The 21,929-nt window shown below is 39.6% G+C and overlaps 1 protein-coding gene and 1 long non-coding RNA gene across 15 annotated transcripts in view; one reads left to right on the top strand and one right to left on the bottom strand.

The window, feature by feature from the left end:
* The window catches only part of MECOM (MDS1 and EVI1 complex locus), a 488,986-nt gene that overhangs the window by 181,557 nt on the left and 285,500 nt on the right, over positions 1–21,929 (top strand). The window lies entirely within an intron of this gene.
* On the bottom strand, positions 1,653–14,854 carry LOC307217234. Of its 3 annotated transcripts, XR_013839468.1 has the most exons (5): positions 14,631–14,854; positions 12,707–12,817; positions 11,685–11,844; positions 1,937–2,007; positions 1,653–1,765 (listed from the first exon to the last, which is right to left on the bottom strand). It is a non-coding gene; the product is annotated as an uncharacterized lncRNA (long non-coding RNA). The 3 variants fall into 3 exon arrangements; XR_013839469.1 differs by lacking the exon at positions 1,937–2,007; XR_013839470.1 differs by lacking the exon at positions 1,937–2,007 and having other exon boundaries at positions 12,756–12,817.

Below are 21,929 nucleotides of genomic sequence, written 5' to 3'. Positions count from 1 at the left end.
GGAGTGTGCTCTTCCCTGAGTTAAATGTCCTCAATGTCCAGTTTGTCAGTATATATGTACAGAGTCATTTATCTACCTATTCCAGTGCTACAGTCTTTACCGGACCTTTGCTATTTGCAGCATAGGGTTCTTTTTTATGGATTAAAATTAAAGACACACTTCACTCAAGGCAAGTTTTTTCACCCCCTTGACTACCTGAGCACCTGCAGGCAATCGATCCTAGTGCAACATTTTGAGGGATGGTTGAGGAGTTCAGTATCTTGGACTAATGTGTGGATTGGAATGTAGCTCTTTACAGGACTTCTCTGACACAGTTTTTGGTAGTTTACACAAATCATAAGACACATTTAAATATTATTTTGGGAGGAAATACATATTTAAATATGTATGTTAACACAAACATTTTTTAAAAGCACAGATTAATGCAGAAACAGCAGAATGGAGTTATGTGTAAAAACATGTAATCGAGAGAAGTATAGAATCATTGAATTGTAGAGTTGGGAGGGACCTTGAAGGTCATATAATCTAACCTGCTGTAATGTAGGAATCTCAACACATGGTCCGCTATCCAATTTGAAACCATACCAGACCCTGCTTAGCTTTGTAAATGTGCTACCAGTTTTACTGCTGCACCTCTTCAACCCTAGTCCATCTTCTGGGAGGATGCCACTGTTGGGAATCAATGCTGCATGGAGTCTCTATACTCAAAGGGGATAGTGTGATTGATGCATCCAAGATAAAGTAGGACTCATGGCCACCCCACTTCAGCCCTGCTTGTGGCACTCATGTGTGCATACAGCTTATGAACCTGGTCATCTAGGAGTATTGCCCAAGGTCTTGGGCTGCAGTGTTTCCCAGCTTCCCTCCTGATGTCCTTTAAACTGGAGATGCCAGGGATAGAAACAGGTAAATTCTGTGTGCAGAATGTGCCTTCTACCACTGAGCTATTTGTCCTTCTGCATCGGACTAGTATTTTGATTTAAATCCAAATTGCTGAATACAAACCAAATGCAAAAACAAAGACAGGTTTATATTGCCATGTTCTGTGTCCATGGACTGTTCCACCATGCATCATCATGAAGTGACCCTGCTTCATGAAGTGCCATCAGGTGAAACAGATAAAGGCAGGGATTATTGTCTAGATGGTGCCAGAGTAGTGGGATGTGGGCATTTAGGGGCTGCAACAGGCAGAATGTTTTAGGAACCACATAGGAAGTTGTCTATGTGTCAGACCATTGACACATTTAGCTCAGTATTGTCAACATTGACTGGCAGTGGCTCTCCTTGGTTTTCCCCGCACTGTCTGGAGACACCAAGGCAGATACTCTACCAGTGAACTATGGACCTTTGCTTTGGGGCAGTGCTGCTCATGACTGAATAGCAGCGTGAGGTATTGGAGGATTACATGGGCCTCTCCAATCCACTCAACACTCACCTAAGAGTGTGGGCTTCTAAGGAGTGGGAAGGTCTCATACAATTGGCGTAGTCCATGTGCTCTGCGCTTCTCCAGTATTCAGATGGAAGCCACTATGAAACAGTTCCTGTGCCTCTTTTATAATGTATGAATTGGCATTATGCTTAAAGAGCCACTGAGTTCTAATGTTTGGCCTTCCTTTGAACCTTTTGTAGTAAAGCAAGAAATGAAAGCCAAGTTAAAATTAAGCTATTGTTTTACTTCCAACATTTTTAGTAACGGGATTGGTTATCTAACGATTGGTTCTCGATGGCTGGTATAAATTGTGCTGTTTGCTCTCTGTACTTGTGGCTGGAAAAAAAAGCAAAGGCAAAAGGAAATCAATTTGAAGTAGCAAGTAACAAATGACCAGTCTTAGGCAAGTATACAAGTTGGGGGGAAATAGAGTCGTGGAGGACATACATTACTAGCAAATGCAATGCTGACTCTTTTTCCTTTTCTAAATGCAGCAAAACCACTTACATGTTTGTGGGTGTGCGCATGTGCTCAAGTGTAGGTGTGACCTGTTCATTGTGCCAAATTTTGGGTGGGGACTGAAAGGCAAGAAGACAGGCAGACAGAACCTGCTTAATAATAATGCTCATTATTAAACTATATAACTTGAATGTGGCAGAGAGGGGCTATTAGTGGGTTATTTAACAGCACAGAATCTGATATCTCACATCAGAGAAATTTGAGAAAGTTGCAGAAAACCGGAAGGATGCAGAACCCAAATACATTTTGTTTTGATTTACAAAAACACTGTAACTTATTAACTGTAACATATTACAAATAATTTAGTTTGATTTGTCATCCCTTAAAAAATTCTTTCATACACACAATCAGAGTAGTAAAGAATGGTTAAATAATGGGACTTGTTTGCACTCTCTCTTTACTTGCTGATGGATGAAGTGGAGATTCTAATCACTTTTCATTATTGTGAGTACAGCTTCAGGAGTTGTTTCTATGGTATTTTGCACAGCACAGTTATCTCCAGTGGTGGGTACAGTTCATAGTTCCAGAGAGAAATGCAGACATTTCAGTGACTCAAGATAGCAAGAGGATTTAGCTGAAAACACATTGTGGTGTTTAAAAACATATGTAGATAGGAGTTATAGGATGAAAACTACCTTGAGATAATAATCAGCTACCACCTGCGTAGAAAGTGCATGCTGTGTTTCATGCCTGTTGCGGCTAAGGAATGACATGGGGCAAACGAGGAAAGAATCAAAAATAAGGAAAAGGGAGGGCCTAGTATATGTAGGGAAGATCACCTGGACAAGATGATACCATCAGCCACTTGGTTAACAGTAGGCAAAATAGTTGACAATTAGCATATGTTCATACTGTTCGTCTTTAGACAAGCTGGAATATGTTAAGATATTGAAAATCCATATGTATTTACATTTTATAAACTCGTTTGCATACATTTTAAAGCCCTTCACATGTAAATGGTGTGCCATGATGGTGACAGGTTCAGCATCCAGCTTACATGCATTCATTTCCCTGCCTGAAATGAGCCTATTGTTTTCTGTTAGAACATCTGAAAAAGGCTTATAAATGTAAGTGGCTTCATGTTGTCATCCACTTACTCAATGCTTCAATTCCTGGGTTCAAATGTGGTTTCTGTTCTAGACACTCCCACACTGCTGACCATATTTGTTTCTTCCCTACCACATTATACCATCTTAAGAAAGTGAGGACTAGGCAAATTGTGACCCTGGCATGTGTTGGTGTCATCATGATATCTTAGTGGTTTACACCACCTGTAAGTGATCTGTTTTTCCAAGCGTTGTAGAAGAGGGATTTATTATAGTTTGAAGAGAATGTGAGAGAATAGCATAAGGCTTCTCCTTCTATTTAGCTGAACCCAAACCCATATACTTTTCATGTCCCTTGTACTTTTTCAACCCTCTCCTTTATACAAGGGAGTGATTGTGTAGGGCAGGAGACTGTGAAAATGGCAGTGAGGTGGTTTTCTTTATGTTTTACTCCCAGGAGACCACATTTACCATATTATATTGAGTTGCTCTTTTGTTCTGGAAATAAAAAAGAAATGGCAAATGTTCATTTGCACATATTCATTCCTTTAAACATATGTAAATTTCTCGTTTATTAGCTTGGAGGAAAACAGCAATCTATTCGTCGATCAATCAAACAAAGACTAGCAAGGAGGCAAGAAGAACAGAAAGCACATTTAAAACTTTCCCAAAGAAGGATGGAAAATAGCTGGAATTAGTTAAAAATCAAATGACTCAGAGAGTAACAGCTTGTGTTTGAGGAAAAGAGGCCCAACAGAAAATGCCTCTTTAGAGCCCACTGGATATTTGCAGGTATAAGGGGAACGTACTGAGTCATGGTTCATTTACAGTGTCTGTTTCCTCTCTCCGGGAATGGTTTCTAACAGATTCAAGGAGACTCCAACCTTGTAGCTGGAATAAAGGCAGCACTGTGAGTGAAAGATTTGTTCTGTTTAAAGAGAAAAGTTGTCAGCCATGTTTCACATATTGTGCCTCTATTGAAGGACAACTTCCTTCTTCCAAACTGTGCCAGAGATGGAGTCCTGTACAATAGGTATTGGCAACGCGTGAAGCCAAAAGGTCATGATAGCTGCTTTTAGTATAACTGGCAACTGGCCTGTCAGGCAAACCATGGCAAGTACCCCATTAGAAAGCACAGCCAGGATCCAAATAAAGGACATGCACATACTTGTAGCTTTTCCTTCTGTTTTTGCAGCAGAAGCTATCACTGCCAAAGAGAGAGCCCAATTTCAAGACTGAATTGTCAGTATTATTAGGATCAGAAAGGAGCTACTTGTGGCCATGGTGCCTTAGTCCAGAACCTGAAATGTATGTTTTCCAGTTCAGGTAATCAGAGCAATGATTCCAAAGCAATGATTCCAACAGTGGTTTAACAATAAATCCCCTTTCCCAAGGAACTCTGGGAATTGTAGTTCTGGGAGGGGAATAGGGGTGTTTTAACCACTCTCAGAACCCTTAACAAATTACAGCCATGACTGTTCACAGTCATGGTAAGAATATGGGCTTGATTTCTACATAGGTATCCATCTAGGCCCTAACCAGACTCAGGCCAGTTTTGCTTCAGTAAAATGGAAGCCTCACGTGCCTCTGGACCATAGCTTCGGTTTTAAAATGCAAGTTGTCTGAGCCACATGCTTCTTCCTGATTTACGCCCTTCCTCTTTACTGAAATCATGTTAAAATCTAAGATCCAAAATGGCACTCAGCTGCCCAGACCAGTTCAGCTTTGAGAACCACAGCTGTCAGATCCAGTTGGGCCAGATCTGGTTAGAGATTAAACTGGCTGTCAGTGGGGAATGAAGATGCATGTGACTTTTTATAGAGCACCGATGGTAGTGTTTTAAATGTAAGGAGTTAGTGTGGCCTCTGATACGCTGGGCAGCTTCTTCTACTTAGTGTACGCAGTACTGAGCTTCACTCTGGTATGACTCTGGCCTGATCGGCGGTTCTCTTCCCTGTGCCCGTGTCCCTTGTTCAAATCTTAGCCCAGTTTTTCCGGTTACCAGGGCTCTGTCCCGATCAACAACAGAGAAATAGGTCCATTAAATTTATTAGTTTTATTGACTCTGTTTTCCTTGAGCCTATTTAGAAAACTAAGTATGAGAAGTGAAGGAGGGGAAATGACACAACACACATTCCCCATAAAGACAGGAGATGATTATATTTTTAATCGGCATTAAAAATTTGTTTCTAATAAGAGGAAGGCTAGCATGGTTTGGGGTGCTCTGGATGTCGTGGTAAACAATGCCCATATTGCAGGATGGTTTCCCAAATAACAGAATGGAAGCTGCAGCTGTGGTTAAAGGGCTTATCAAACTCATCAATCACATCATCAAAAATGGTTATATGCTAGAATTAGAGACATAGATCTGTCTTCGGCACTGACAGGTTCCTACTATTGCTTCCTAAGAGGAAGTTGTCCTGGATATGATTTCTGCTGCAGTAGCCAATGTAGAAGTAATAATAGACTCCATTTTCACTGAGAAAACGAAACTTCCAAAAGAATAATAATAATTAAAAATATATAGTTTTCCTCCTGACACATGGAATTCGAGCTAGTTTCTCTTAGTAGCTGCAGAGTCTATAATTCTTGCTACTTGATTCAATATGTACTTATTTTATTCCAGTTTGGCACATGCATATATTTTGCTTTTGCTAGTTGAGGGAGGGATTAATTAATTGATCAGAATGTTTATACTTTCCCTACTAACCAAAGTTCCGAATGAGGCTTATAATATATTTAAAATAATATTATTAAATAGACAGTAGTTACTAAGGCAGCACAAAGATTGTAGGTTTCTTCCCTGGTTTTCCAGTGCTCCAGCAATACTCTGCACTTGAATCTCTAAGACTGGAATGGGCTGTTGGTTGTCTCAATCCCATTCCTTTGTTGCCAGAAATTTTATCAAACGAACTTCTGATTTATGCACACTTTCAAGTCCAACAAGATAGTCTTGAAGCACATGAGGCTACCACCTGGCTGAAGCTGGGTCTGGTCAAAAGCTGGATGCAGTTCCTCCTGAGAATTTTATGTATGCTGTGTATCATATGATGAAAAATTTCATATGATGAAAATTGCCCATTTGAAATTAAAAGAATGGGGAAGGAAGTCCAGTGTCACCATATGGCACGCTTGGGCACTCTCAGGTAGAACCCAAAGCTGTCCTCCCACCCCCAGTGACCATGAAATACTATATCTGGGCAATTGTGATAACTTAAAGTGGCATCTCCCACCTCTAATCAGAGCACTGTGACCATTAGGTTATCCCACCAGGGCCATCAACATAGGAACCCACTAGAGGGAGCTGGCCCTCTAAGATTAATTCAACTAAACAATAAGTTCCCTTTTCTATGTTTGAAGCAGAAATAATACAGAGTGCAGCATTTAAGTAAAAATAAACACACATTTTCTGCCTGACGGAAGCTTTGATAGTAGTTGGGCAGTATAATCCTGGGCATGTTTAATTGCAATGAGATCTTACTGTGTTCAGTGGAGTTTATACTCCAAGGAAAAGTGTACATTGAATTTCTAATTTAGGTATTTCAGTAATATAACTAGAGTTTTTTGTTTGTTTTTAAAGTACAGATTAGGTGCCAGTACTCATATTTTGATAAAAATGTCATGGGTGCAAGCACACAATGGCTATCATAGGTAGCAAAAAAAGAAGAATGGGTACAGTCAAAAAACAAGCCCTGAAAAGAGCTGAAAGTTCTTTCCCCTCCCCCTTGCCAACATAAAAATATATTTTTGTTAATAGCACTGTAAAAATGAAATATTTTTTAGCAAAGATTTCAGAGGGAAAATGAAGTAGTGGCCTCCCTCAGTCATCTCAAATGTTTAAGATTTAGGAAACAAGAAAAAAATATGAAGATATCATTTCAAAATTTAAAGTGTGTTTGTTGTCTTTTGTGATCAAGGCCTATGGGTGGTAGTAGAGTAGGGAGGATAATCTGAAAGGGTTTTTTTTTTTTATAAAAAAAACGTATTGGTGAAATCTCAGTTTCTCTATTATTTGGCAACTTTTTTCCACTTCTGAAGATATTTCTCTTTTAAATGTATCAGTGGTGGTTGGTTTTTTTTTGTATTTTTAACTTGCTTTGGCTCTTTTTATTGTACATTGTTTTGAGACGATTGTGTGAAAGGCAATTAATGAATTGAGGATGAGGATCATTTTAATTATTGCTTTCTGCCCCCCTTATTATGTTTATTCAGAAGAATTTTTCATGATTTCGCTTTGCAGTTCAGATTCTGTATGTCTAGAGAACAAAATACTAAGCATCTGAGCAGTCACAAGCTCAGTAGAGGGACAGATTCTCAGCTAGGTCAAAGCAACAGAAAAATCAGCAATATCTTTCTCTTTGATTGATTTTTGTGTAGATGTGTCACAATCACAGGTTGTGCTTTTAGTTGTGTCACTTGAAGCTAATATCTAATGATTAGATTCTCAACTGTATGGATGTCCAGAGATAGGTTTTTGCACCATCCATTTGCTACCCTGGATTACCACTTACCTAATGGTGGCACAGGCCTGTGGAATTGGGAATAGGGCTGCCAACTTTAAAAAACTGGGTTCTGCTCCTGTGCTTTTAACAGTAGAAGAAGAAGAAGAAGAAGAGTTTGGATTTGATATCCCGCCTTTCACTCTCTTTAAGGAGTCTCAAAGCGGCTAACATTCTCCTTTCCCTTCCTCCCCCACAACAAACACTCTGTGAGGTGAGTGGGGCTGAGAGACTTCAAAGACGTGTGACTGGCCCAAGGTCACCCAGCAGCTGCATGTGGAGGAGCGGAGACGCGAACCCGGTTCCCCAGATTACGAGACTACCGCTCTTAACCACTACACCATGCTGGCTCACCATGTAGGCGACAAATATTATCAATGTACTGTGAACTTTCAATAGCAGATTTCTGCAAACAATAATGCTTTTAAAGGGCACAGGACAACCTCAGGAAGCTTGAAATCAAATGCTTGTGCAGCCATAAAGTTGTGTATTGGCCTTGAAGAAGTCACTAAGGTTACTAATGTGTGTGCTAGTAAGGGATAGTTTTCAGTTTGCAATAATCATGCCTTGGCTTAACCTCGTTGGCGAGGTTCAGCATATGTTCAGGAAAGTGACTGAAATAAATGTGCAGTGGAGATATTGGTCTTCATGTGGTTGTTGTTAAGACATACATAGTTCTGTGAGAGAGTGCACAAAAATTCATGTACAGTCGTACCTTGGTTCTCGAACAGAATGTGTTCCATTATGAGCATCCTGCAGCCAATCGGAAGCCGCACCAGGCGTTTGACTTCCTAAAATCGTTCAAAAACCGGAACACTCACTTCCAGGTTTTGATTGTTCAGGAACCAAGGCGTTTGAGATCCACGGTACAACTGTAAACTGTACTATAGGTAAAGGAAAAGGACCCCTGGATGGTTAAGCCCAGTCAAACGCGACTATGGGGTGTGGCACTCATCTCACTTTGCAGGCCGAGGGAGCTGGCGTTTGTCCACAGACAGCTTTCCAGGTCATGTGGCCAGCATGACTAAACTGCTTCTGGCACAATGGGACACCGTAACTATAGTTGAGACTAGAGAGTTGGACTTGGATTGGGAAGGCCTGTGATCAAATCTCCTGCTCTGCACATCCAGAAGAATGAGGTGGTAAAGGGGACTGCACCTATTGCAAGCCACCACCACCCCTTTGCATTTTGTAATATTTCCCCACATTAAAAACAAAATATCTCCAGCACATAAAAGTCTGTAATTTCCAAGAAAAGACTTCTCTGGCCCAGCCTCTTCCCTGATCTAATAGTTTCTACTGGCAGGGTGTTTGAGTGTGTATGTGTATGTGTTTAAAATTCTAAAGTAATCTCTACCTACTGAAAAAATAAAGTCTATTCTACTTTCTCTTGATTCATTTCTGCGGTTATAACCGCAGACCCCAACTCTCTCTGTTGTAGAAAACCAATCAGGGCCCTCTACGGACCAGCCTCTGTGTTCTGAGGAGGACGGAGAGGCATGACAGAGAGAGAACTATGCCAGGATATGTCTTTTGACCCTTCAGGACCTTCCTGAAGCAACTGGGTTCAAATGTCCTGACAGAATCTGTGAGCTGGGACCTTGATGGCTTGAGAAGCGTTTTTCCCCACTTTGAACCAGGGACTGTAGAAGGACAATAAGAAGACCCCCATGCGACTGGACATCAGAATACTTGAAGGTGGAAAGAGTGAAAAGCACATGCACCCTAGCCACTCTCAGGCTTGCAGCATTATGATGTCTGTGGGAAAATAGTGAGGTGGCTGGAACATTGAACTTAAGTCCAGAGGGACCTGGGTTCATATTTCCCACACAGGTCCAAGTTGACTCAATCTCTCAGCTTAAGCTACCTCACAGGGTTGTTGTGAGGACAAAAGCAGAGTAGGAGTGAGGTGGGACACAATGTACAGTGCCCTGAGCTCTTTTGAGGATGAGTCAGGATGAAAATGTGGGACGCAGGTGGCGCTGTGGGTTAAAGCCTCAGCGCCTAGGGCTTTCCGATCGAAAGGTCGGCGGTTCGAATCCCTGCGGCGGGGTGCGCTCCCGCTGCTCGGTCCCAGCGCCTGCCAACCTAGCAGTTCGAAAGCACCTCCGGGTGCAAGTAGATAAATAGGGACCGCTTACCAGCGGGAAGGTAAATGGCGTTTCCGTGTGCGGCTCTGGCTCTGGCTCTGGCCAGAGCAGCGATGTCACGCTGGCCACGTGACCTGGAAGTGTCTCCGGACAGCGCTGGCCCCTGGCCTCTTAAGTGAGATGGGCGCACAACCCCAGAGTCTGTCAAGACTGGCCCGTACGGGCAGGGGTACCTTTACCTTTACTTTACAGGATGAAAATGGAAAAAGTAAATTTTAACAGCTCTGCAGATGTAAAGATGTGTATACCTTTAAACATTCATGTACACATTTCTGGGTCTTCTGGCCCAGTTAATGCTCTAAGACACATGTGCAGTGGTACCTCGGGTTAAGTACTTAATTCGTTCTGGAGGTCCATTCTTAACCTGAAACTGTTCTTAACCTGAAGCACCACTTTAGCTAATGGGGCCTCCTGCTGCTGCTGTGCTGCCGGAGCCGATTTCTGTTCTCATCCTGAAGCAAAGTTATTAACCCGATGTAATATTTCTGGGTTAGCGGAGTCTGTAACCTGAAGCGAATGTAACCTGAAGCGTTTTTTAACCCGAGATACCACTGTACACGCTTTATGTGTTTACATCTTATGTGTTTCCCACAAAGAAGTATGCAGAGCAGCCCTTACCCATTTCATGATAAAGTGGTGTCCCTGAACTCTTATTTGGTAGTTTCTTTTAACAGCACTGTTATGGTTCCTGAGCCCTGGTCACTTTATTTTAGTTTGTTCCCCTTTTTTATGAGTGTAGGGAGAAAAGGAGAGTCTCCTCATTTTTCTGGTGACAAAGGGGTTACCGTGCACATGGGTGTAGGAGACAGTTGCCAACACTTTTGGACCTATGAGAACACTTTGAACTTTGAGAAAGTACTGTGGGCTCAAGTCACAAAATGGCTGCCATGGGAAATCAGCTGGCCCTGATTGTGGAGATCACACAATATTGATCCTCCTCCTCCTCTCCCTTCCTCTTTATTATAATTTTTAAATTAATTTTCACATTTAAACATTATCATCATATAAACCATAACAAACAAATACAATTAAAAGAAAAAAGAAAAAGAAAATAAAACATTTTCACACAATATTCAATCCATATTTTGGAATAACTCAGATCCTTTGACTTCCCTCCATTTCCTCCCCTGGTTCTTTTGTAATATCTTATCTTATACATGTCTGTAATTTCTTTATCCTTAATTATTTCCAATTTTAAACATTTTCCTTAATATTTTTTAATATAGCAGGTTAAAAACTCACTCATGGACACACACTTCACATGTCCCTCTCTGCCGTAGTGCATCACTCCCTCTCAGACTATACATACACAGACTCACATTCCTAGCTTCTGTCTTCCCACAACACATGCTCAACGTATATCTCTGCCTCTGTCTATGGCCAACTGCATCTCTCTCAATCACACACACACACACACACACACACACACGGCATGCCTTAGCATCCCATCCCCCCCTCATTCAGAAAATCCCACTTGCAGGCAAAAAAATAAAATCATGAGGGCCCCCAAACCAGAGACCATGGGCACCATAGTGACCATGATCACCAATGAAGACCATGTTGGCGATCTCTGTTGGGGCATCTTTTTCTTTTTTTCCATATAGGCATTATGGAAAACATGTGAAAATCAAAGAAAGGTAGAGCAAGCCTTACTGCGCCTTTCAGCTTCAATTCCCTTTCTTTACAATGGGAAATCCTAGATTGTTGAGGCCTCTAGTGCCATGAGCTAGAAAGTTTCCTTGCATATCCAACCATTAGGATGAATGCTGGAGAACTGTATTTATATTTCCCCAAACAGCAGCTTTCCCCCAGTTTCTAATTGCCATTAAATAAGACTGAATGTTCAAAAATCTGGACAGAACCTTGTTGGCTCTCCTACTAACCTGCCGGTGGGTTAAATGTTTCCGTGTCTATCCGTGGCATGTCATTGGTGTAATAAATATTAACACACAAAAAAACCAGTATTTCTGCTTCAGCCTAATCATACACAATCATGATTTTCATGTAAACAGTTTTCTCCTGACAAGTGAAGAGTGCATACCTCCCTGATTTGCTGCATTTGTGTATTGAAATCCTCCGGCCATAGATGTTAAAAAGTAAACATGTCTATCAGAATTTTTTTAAAGGAATCAAATGATGGTCAAAGTCTGAAGACCTCTAGAAATGCCTTGTTAGAGTTTTCCTAGCTTTATTGTGGAATCCTAGAAATATTTTTTTTAAATCAAGGAAAATGCTTAAAATATACAGTGGTACCTCTGGTTATATACTTAATTCTTTCCAGAGGTCTCTTCTTAACCTGAAACTGTTCTTAACCTGAAGCACCACTTTAGCTAATGGGGCCTCCCGCTGACGCCGCACGATTTCTGTTCTCATCCTGAAGCAAAGTTCTTAACCTGAGGTACTATTTCTGGGTTAGTGGAGTCAGTAACCTGAAGCATATGTAACCAGAGGTACAACTGTACATAATTCAATATTTAGACTGATTTTTTTCAAACCTATGCATAGTGGGCTTGGATGAGATGTGCCATATGAATTAGTAGCAGGTTGCTCATACACTCCTTCCGGTAGTAGACCTGCTCCATAGCTACTACCGGGAGGCATAGAGAAGGGGTAGCAGGAAGGCTAAGTAGTTGGGGGAAGGCCAAATAAGACAAAATAGAGGGCATAAGTAAGGGGTGCAGAGTTAGTGGTATAATGAGGATGTAGTATTGAGGGTGCAAAAACTGCAATGGCTTGAAGCAATGGCAGAAGATAACTGGAGTAGAATAAAATGCAGACACAGAGGTTTCTGTGGAGCAAAAATAGTTGGTACTGTAAAGTGCTGTCTGCATGATGGCTTTTCCCTGTGCAAAGATTTTGATGTGTGGCTGTAAGGTTAGGATCTTTTGCTACCCCAGTTTATATAAATAATATTTGTTGTTCCAGTTACTGATTCCAGTGACTCCTAAAACAGGAGCATTTGGAAGCTGACACATCTGTGGATGTTTTAAATCATAAGGGCATCTACTCTATTCTGTTTTTTCAAGTGTTGGCGTATGAAGTTCTTTGTCATTCCAGACCCACCTGTCTGGGAACACAGAAATCGAAAACAGGAGTAACTCTCGAATTTCACCTTCATTTAATCCATCACAGAAAGCGTGCCTTTCTTTTCTCTTTTCTTCTTCTTCTTTTTTGCTGTATAAAGAAAAAAAAAATGCAAGGACATTTAAACAAAGTGACACAGATCATCAGCAGATCAACTGAAAATGACAGCTCAATCAAACAAATGTATGTTGAGAATTTCCACAGGGCGGCTTTAGCTGCAGCCAAACCAAATTTGTTTAGTATACATCAGTTAGCTGCTTAGAAACATTCAGCAGAGATGCTAGCCAGATGATGACTCTTCTAGACAAACATCTATTTAACTGAGTATCTCCATCCATGACCGTGTTAGTGTTTGGATGTATGTGATGGGCTTTCTTCAAAATATGACTTCATTTCAACAGCAGCCAGGTACCAATTTAGGCATATTGTGTTCATACAAAAATTAAAGGTATGCTTTCAAATACTAGAACCTAGCAGGGAGAATTTCTCAACAAAACCAACTATCATTTTCCCTATCAACTGCAACTACTAGCCCTTCTATTTATGTGATGATTAATGCTCAAATCAACACAAGTTGTTTCTTTCAAAGGATTTCAGCATGGTGAACTAATGCAGCTGATGGAGCTTCAGACATGACATGCTTCATCTTGAAATATATTCAAGAAGTGAGTTGAATCAAAGCATAGTAGGTTGTGATATGTAGGTACAAGTTTGAAGTTTGCAAGACTGTTGGATCATTGGATAATATATGATGGAGGAATTAAAAGCAAACCGGCCAGAAAGGAGCAGATTTGTCTACATAAAGATGAAATGGAAATTCCATTGGTGGGACACATCTGCTCAAGCGGCTCAGATCAGGGGGAGAGGCTGTAATAAGGATTGTGAAAGATCTAGGAGAATGTGTCCCCGTCCCCCCACCGCAGGCTGGTTGCTATGATGTTGCTGGTGGGAAAATATATTGAGTGAGATAGTTGATCATGGAGTTCCTATCTTAAAAAAACGACAACTGCAGATTACATGCAACATGGGACAAAGGAGCTGAGCAGCAAGAAGATTGTTATGTCTTTACACGCAGAGATGGAAGGAGAAGATGTTTCTTTTTATGTGAATTGATATTAATCAAAGATTTAGCAGGGACTGACAATCTGATAAGTAACCTCACTTGTTGAAATTGAACATTTTAACTTAATATACATACAGGAATTGGTTGATGGATAGTTGTTTGAAAATGAATTAAGTTAAAAAGCAAATATATTGTAATGTAAGGTATCTGTAACATTTGAAGATAAACTAGAAATAATTGGGGAATATGACTAAGGAGAACCATCAACACATCCAGGAAGGCGTGCAGGAAGTCAGATTAGGAAAAAGGTTAAATTTGTTTTACTTCGTTTTAATTAGTGACCAGTTTGTAAAAATTTGAAAATCAATAAAAAAGATTTGCGGAAAAAAGAGAAGTTTGCAGAGATGGTTCTGTGTAGCAATGCCACTTAAGTTTGTAGATAATGACCTCTTAATACATATTTTTTACTGTGTAATATTTGGTTTTATTACAAGTTGAGCATCTTTACCCTGAAACACTTAACACTGTTCAATCGGAAAATGGCTCATCAAATTTCCAATAGCAATCCAAAGCTCCCTACCCATTTGACAGTCAGGGATCACTTGCAAGCCTCCCCAATTCTGAACTGTCAAATGCTTCATGCAGCCTGGAAAATCTTGCTTAGCTATGGTTGCTAGGGCTGATGGGATTTGCATTTCACAAGCATCTGGAGGGTCAAAGGTTAAGTAATAATTTAGTGCCATTAATATCAAAAATATAACATCCAGCTCAGAGATCTGTCTAGGAAAATACTGCATTTAGCTGAACTTATTGGTTTAATAATTAAGTGCAAAATCTTACCCTAGATTTGCTGGGATAACCAAGTTAAGACATTCCCAGCTCTAGCTCAGCATGGTCACCTTTTCACAGGTCAATTTATTTCTTTATTTGGAGTATTCCCTAACATAGACCAGTTTCTTTCTTTGCAGCAGAATATATTGGATCGCAACAAAATTCAGTTACTCTGTAGGTTCTGCCATTACCAGTTCTTTGAGGCCTAGTCAAGTCAAGAGGACAGAAATAGATTCGCTAACTATGGCAGCAAGGAGAAGCCCATAACCAAAGAAGACATAGAATCCTTCTTCATTCTCTTGTGACAAAGGCAGTGCCCCCTAGAGGCAGAAATGTATCTTGCTCTTGTGTTAGAGAGGCAATTTTTTGATATCCTTTGACGGGGAGTGAATACACAGTGTCTTCAACCTTTTATTCATATTCTCAAAACAAAACAAACAAAACAAAACAAAACAAGTCTTTGGGAAAAAAGCACACATACAGTATTTTTCTGTTGGTTTTTTTTCTGGGCCTTTACATCTCTAGTTGCACGGAGGCAGGTGAAATATGTTTGGCTTGTTTTTTCTCCCTCTTCACATCCCCCCTGTTGCTCATCAATGGGCACAGCTGTCACTTGTGGCAAGGAAGAGTATGAAGTGAGGAGGATGAAAGAGAAAGAAAACCAGCCTCCTCCCTCTTTGCTCATGTGGAAGACCAATTCCACAAGAACAGAATTTCCCACTTCGTATTTTGAAATTATTTTCACAAACATGGTTTTAGACATATGATCACCTTATTGGACTAAAGCTGGACAAAGATGGGGGGGGGAAGAAATAAATAAAACAAATTTAACTATGATAAAGATACTTAAGATACCATAGTAAGTCATGGCATATATCTCCATGTATACTATACAGCCTCTTAAGATTCATGACTTTCCCAATCAGCTAAGTATGTTCTATTTATTATTGTTATGACCTTGGAGAAATTTGATGATGGTTGGCGGCTGACAAGTAGCCGGTGGGGGAAGTAAGGCTTGGAATTTCCCACGCAAAATAAATGGTGGAAAATATTCTTGCCAGGGTTTGATTTTTCTTTTCAAGTTGATGGCATTGTAGGGTGAATTATTTGATACTTTTTCTGATTACTGGATTGGTTTCTCATGTTTTTATTAGCATTTCAAGGGCTTACTGTGATGTTGCATCCTGGCATCCACATATAATTAAGGGTCTATTAGTGTAATAACATAATTAAAGACTTTCTGGTTGGATGGTTCTACAACAGCCTCTGTCTCCATGATGTAGTAACAAAGCTATACAAAGCAAACCCACAAATGATTAAACCATCACTAGAATGGGGCGAGGGGAGAGTAGTACCCATTTAGATGTAAAATCTGAACACCAGCCTGCTATGAAATACATACTACATAATTGGGAATTGTTGCTGACTTCACTAATCACTCAGTCTGCACATTATGAATGCCAGGGATGCGCAAAACCTCCCAAGATATTTTTGCCTCTCATCATGTGTTTGAAACTTTATTTCACAACGGCAAAAGTGTCATTTTTCTGAAGGTAGAATTTTAAAAATGGTTTTCTGAAGAAAATCAAGGCTGTTCATATAGACCAGTGGTTCTCAAACTTTTTTCTCTGGGCCACACTTTCAGAATAAACATTTGCTCATGCCACACCATTTTTAAAAGGTTGATAAGAAATACATTAGAAGACAAAAAGAAACAACTCTTAGCAGTGCTTGATTTATAACATAGAACACAACTACATCATAATATGATCATGGAACATCCAGGAAGTATAAAACAGTGCAGCTACATAGGAACATGAATCATTCCAAAAATATAATTATAAACAAGCCTCTTATACATGTACCTTAAGTATGTATCCAAACTCAATGAGAAATGTGAGATTTTGCTGAATCTCATTTATATTACGTCTAATTTGAGACAAACTTTCATCTCACAAAGAAACCTTTGTCTTTTCTGATCTTTCATATTTGTCAGAGTTGAAAATCCCTGTTCAAAACAATATGTTGTGGAGAACTGTAGAAGAATAAGCAATGCTCTTGAAGAGAGGTGTGGATACTGTTTCTGGTTATATATTTTTTAAAAAAATCTTTATTAGTATAGTATAGTATAGTATAGTATAGTATAGTATAGTATACTGCACTATATTACACTATACTGAAATCTTTCAATATTTCTTTGATTGTCCTTGAATCATCCTGCCACATTCGCTATCCTCTCCTATTAAATCAGTGTGGCGTGCCACACCCTTTGAGAACCACTGATGTAGACAATAAATGTATGGCATGAATAACGTGGCACTGGAAAGAATATTGGTTCTCTTTCTATTAAATAGATATTGGTGGAAGCTGGGTAACTCATTTAATAATAAAAACCATAATTCATTGTGAAATTTGGGGAAGTTGCTGAAACTCAACCTTCGACTTGGAAGGCGCACTTCTTCACTCACAATAAGTTGAGTGAACGGGGTGCTGGCTGTGGTGAGGCTGTGGTAAGAAATCTCCTTTCCTTTCCTTTCCTTTCCTTTCCTTTCAAGAACGGAAATTTCCTTACATAGAACGAAAAGTTTCAGCTGATATGTTGGAATCTGGATTGGTTCTTACATGAAGGCAGGTCTGCGGCTGGTCAGTGCCTGCATGTGTAATTCCCTGGGTACCACATGCATGCATTTCCCCATAGGTTCCCTGATGGAAGAAATACAGGATAAAATCAAGGGAATAAATAAATGCTCTATCAATTGATTGCTGCAACAGTTTTCCAGAGAGGCTTTTTGGAGAATGCAAGTGGCTACAGGGAAGAGATGGGAAAATTTCCTTCCATGAATTTCCTTATGTTATCTTAGGATCCAGACCATAGTCAAATTCCAACCAGGCCCATAGATTTGGAATTGTATATGGAGTAAAGGGTCATTTACTATGTTGAGCTTGGCAGTTTGATATATGCAAATTCTAAAATATAGCTGTAAAAGGAGGAGTAATGTAGCATGGAAAAGCTTTAGCCACCTGGAAATGGGTGGTATTTCTTCTTTAGCTAATTCTGGGTCTTAATAAATGAAAATACATGCCAAGACACAGGTTACCTAGGCACATTACCTTCTCACTTATCTCACACACCTTCTGTCTTCTATAATAGTATTAAGCATGGGTGTAGCCAGGATTTTTGTTAGGGAGGGGCAAGCCTTTTGTTCAGAGGGGCAGAACCTCAGTTTGCTATGTATTTTTATTTATTTATTTTATTTGGGGGGCATCTGCCCCCCCCCGGCTACACCCATGGTATTAAGATTGTTTGAAAATGATGCCTCCCAAGGGTTTTTTGATGTAGCAGTAGTTAGGTGGCTGTCATAAACACACTTATCAGGCAGCATATCTCACCGAGTTTTACTTCTAAATAAACATGCATAGGACTATATTGTTCAAACATAAATATTTAACATCAGGATGTCTAGAACCTCAAAGCTGTGTAGAAGGAAATGGCAATTGATAAATCCCTATATATGAGGTGTTGCAGAATTTCATCCCACCAATGCAAATGGTGACATCTCTTTCTTTTTAGTAACAGTAACTTAGAATTATCCATAATTTTTATTAATTCATAAATCATTTTGGGGGAAACAAAACCTTTCCCCAGTACTGTTGTTGTTTAAACAAAAGGTTCCTGTAGGTTAAATATACAAGTCACTGATGACACCAAGGGGTTAAATTTCCTTTTAGAAATTATGCTCTTGCCTAACAAATTTTCATGACCTAGCCATTTTTTTCCAATTGATTACACTTTGCTACATTATAATGGAGCCTACACATTTGTGTCTCGGGACCATACGCTACTATATCCTGACATGTTAAACATCTCCTGTGGCTCACCATACGCATCAGGGATGAGGACCTCCCTCTGTTTTCTCATTATGCCAAACAGTGAAATGTGGAAATAATTCTAATCCTTTCTTCTGCTTCTGTGGTACTCTGAAAAATGTGATAAACTGAATCCAATTAAAAGTCGTTACCGCCACAATGCTCAGTTTCTGTCTCTAACCTTTGTTTTATAATTCATTCTGTTATCTATCTTTATTGTAATTTGGAGGAATAGTCATCTGTGATTACAGCTTTCTTTTAAACAGGAAAACGTGTAATTCCCAGCGTTAATTTGTGACATCCCAATTTAAAAAGATGAAAGTCTACTAATGACTTTATGTTTTCAAGTAGGCTAGGCTGTTTTAAATATATATATATTGTGAGATAAAGTTTAATTCACTTATAGACTGTTTTACAATTGTGCTAAGTCAAAATATTAGGAATTAAGTTGATTTTATCCTGGTAACTTCAATGCAGCTGCATTTTGTTTCAAGTGAGAATGCTTGGTTTTTAAGGGGCTTGTAGATTGGGCTGTCAGTTCTAAAGATTGTCTGGGTTTACTGTACATCATTGGGGGCAGCGGTGGTTGAAATCTGAGGCTTGTCTATACAGAAGTGGAAGAACTTGTGAGCTCACCTGTGACATAGACCTGAGCTTTTGTCTGCTGACAAGCCCAGAGGCAAAACCTGGAGGCTGCATATGTACTGGTAACTACAGTATGCACAATCACAACCATACTAGTAATATCTGTAGTTGATGCTTTAAATTAATGCTTAAGAAAATAAAAGATGCAGTAGACATCTCAGTTTACTTCACTGGTGGGAGTAAAAGGGTGTACACACATAATTGCCACACACATTTAAATGCATGACTAAGTGTACTAATGTAGGACTCAGTACATATAGATTTCTAGAATGTGGAATAGAAAGTTCTGTTTTTCAGTGTGCAATTCATCAGGCCCAGGATATGACTGTTCAGTTCAATATACTATTTATTTAATCAACATTTTACATTACATTGTTCTTACATTCCAGTTAAGGGAGCAAGTATGGGAAGCCAGCATAATTTATTTAATTAAGCCAGCCTAAAGTACACCAGAACCAAAGTGCATCCAGGAGTGGAACTACTGCTGACTGAGCCAGTTTAAGCCTGGCAGAGGGGAAACAAGCATTTAGAGTTTGACTTACACCATCCTTGTTGTTGGTGTAAGCTCTTCCGTGTTCCCAGGTCACTTAACCAAGCTGAACTGTGTTAGGGTCCAGTGTATGTCCCCACACCACCTCAGCCGTTCCCCCATCACTCCCATGGAATGCCTGCTTTTTAGGACTTATGTTGGTTTAAATGCTGCCAGTCCAGGCTGAGCCCGGATGTTAAATCAGTATATGTCCAGCTGAACTAGGGCTGAGGACTTACACTGGCTGGGAATGTCATAACTTGCTGATTTCAGCAAATCTAGGGTGCCCTTAATTTTTTAAACCACTGAGTTCAGATAAGTGGAAACTTTATAAATGCATCATTTTCCTAGACACATACCTGAGCTGGATCTTAGAATTTTGATAACTTTCCCATGGTACTATATTAATATGTTAATGACTCTAAATTATTACATGAAGGTGTAAATACAAAGTGTTTCTTTGGAATATGCCCTAAGGCCATTATCTTCCATCTTTTCTCTCTTGGGACTAACATGGGATCCACTTTTCATTTTTTTAAACGTCTCTCTCTCTCCTCTCCCTCTCCCTCTCCCTCCCCCCCCCGCATTTCTCCTTGGCTTTCCTTCCTTCCTTCCTTCCTTCCTTCCTTCCTTCCTTCCTTCCTTCCAATATAGTTATGTTATGAGTCATAACCAAGCAGATGATAATGCCCTAGAGGTTATTATTTTTAATATCACCAGTATTAGTGGCCCAGATACTTACTACTGCAGCCTTTTTCATCTGTGTAGGACCATTGATTTTCTTACAGTGTTGACCCTGTAGTATATATAGTATATTCTATTCCATATATACTATATGCTATACTACATATAGGAAGTTTTTCATCTTCCTTTTGTTCCACTTTACCCAGAGAGGATTCTGAAAGTCAAAATAGAACATATTCTGCTGAGCAGACTTTATCAACCAGTGCAAAACTTAATGGCACTCCCAGGTTGATATAATGCTGTAGTTCAAACCCTGTTAACTGCAAATAATTTTTCATGCTTATGATTGCAGTTGAGTTCTAGTAGAGGAGAAGTATAGATAGTATAAATGCCTTGACCAAAGTTGGTTGGACTAGAGCTATATATAAAATGAGATTTTAAAACTGCAAATAAATTCAGTTTTGTGTTGCTGCAATAATTACCATAGTTTATATATAGAATGCAGCATACTTAATCCCAAACAGGGGTATGCAGGTGCAGCTCCTGCTGACATCAAGGAGAACAGCACCCATGTAATTGAAAAGCAGAATTTGACCCGGAGTCTTTCAATATTGGCCCCTAATTAAGAGACGGTGTCTGGTGCACGTCAAATGCCTTAGACAGTGTTACTCAATTAGACACAGCCGACACTATCCAGAGTCCCAAATGCTGCTAGTTATTGTGCAAGCTGATATTGACATGTTCCAGAAACAATGTGGAGTTCTCATGCAGTTAGCGTATTATTACATGGTATTAACTGCTAGCCGAGAATGACCACTTACTCATATAGAAATGATCTTTCTTAAGCTGCAGCTGCATCCAGCTATGCATCAGGGTTTATATTCCATTCTCCAAAGTGTTCAGTTTTATCAGTGTTTTACTTTTCCTACAGTTCATTATGCCTCTTCAGTAGCTCAGCGCTTTTTGGGTGGGCAGGGAGGTGATTCTTTGTCAACACTCTTTCTATATATCGGTAGCATATAGAAATAAATCATGTCTGATTTAGTGACTATAATAATTATAATTATAATAATAATAATAAAGAATAGCATTTATATAGTGTTTTTTTCCTAATGCTTCTTAACGTTTTTAATGCTTATGTGAGCAGTCCAGTTCAAGAAACAGATTGGCAAGTGTTATTCATTAATTCTACACAAGAGAGGGTTGTGAATATCGGAATTCAGAATTAGAATTTTTATATCAGAATTCAGATTAGAATTTTTAGCTAATTTATATGGTGGGTGCAGGGGAAGAAGTATATTTCTGGCTCATGCAGTGTGTGCACATATATGCAAGCTAACTGATGCTTTGTGTTTACTAATTAATTAACTTTTAACTCACTCATCTTCCAAGGACTCAAAGTGGCAGACATGACCCCCCTTGCCCCAATTTATCTTCACAATAACCCAATTCCAGGTCACTCATTGAGTTGGCTGAACTCGAATTTGAATGCAGCTCTCCACTATTCCAGCAGCATATTCAATACCACATTGACATTCCTGTAGCCAGGATGTAGGGCAGGCCTTCATAATTGGTGATACGGC

This window comes from Podarcis cretensis, assembly GCF_951804945.1.
Source record: "Podarcis cretensis genome assembly, chromosome: 5".
Taxonomy (NCBI): domain Eukaryota; kingdom Metazoa; phylum Chordata; class Lepidosauria; order Squamata; family Lacertidae; genus Podarcis; species Podarcis cretensis.
Note: the sequence above shows the minus strand (reverse complement) of the source record. Positions and strands in the feature narration are given on the sequence as shown.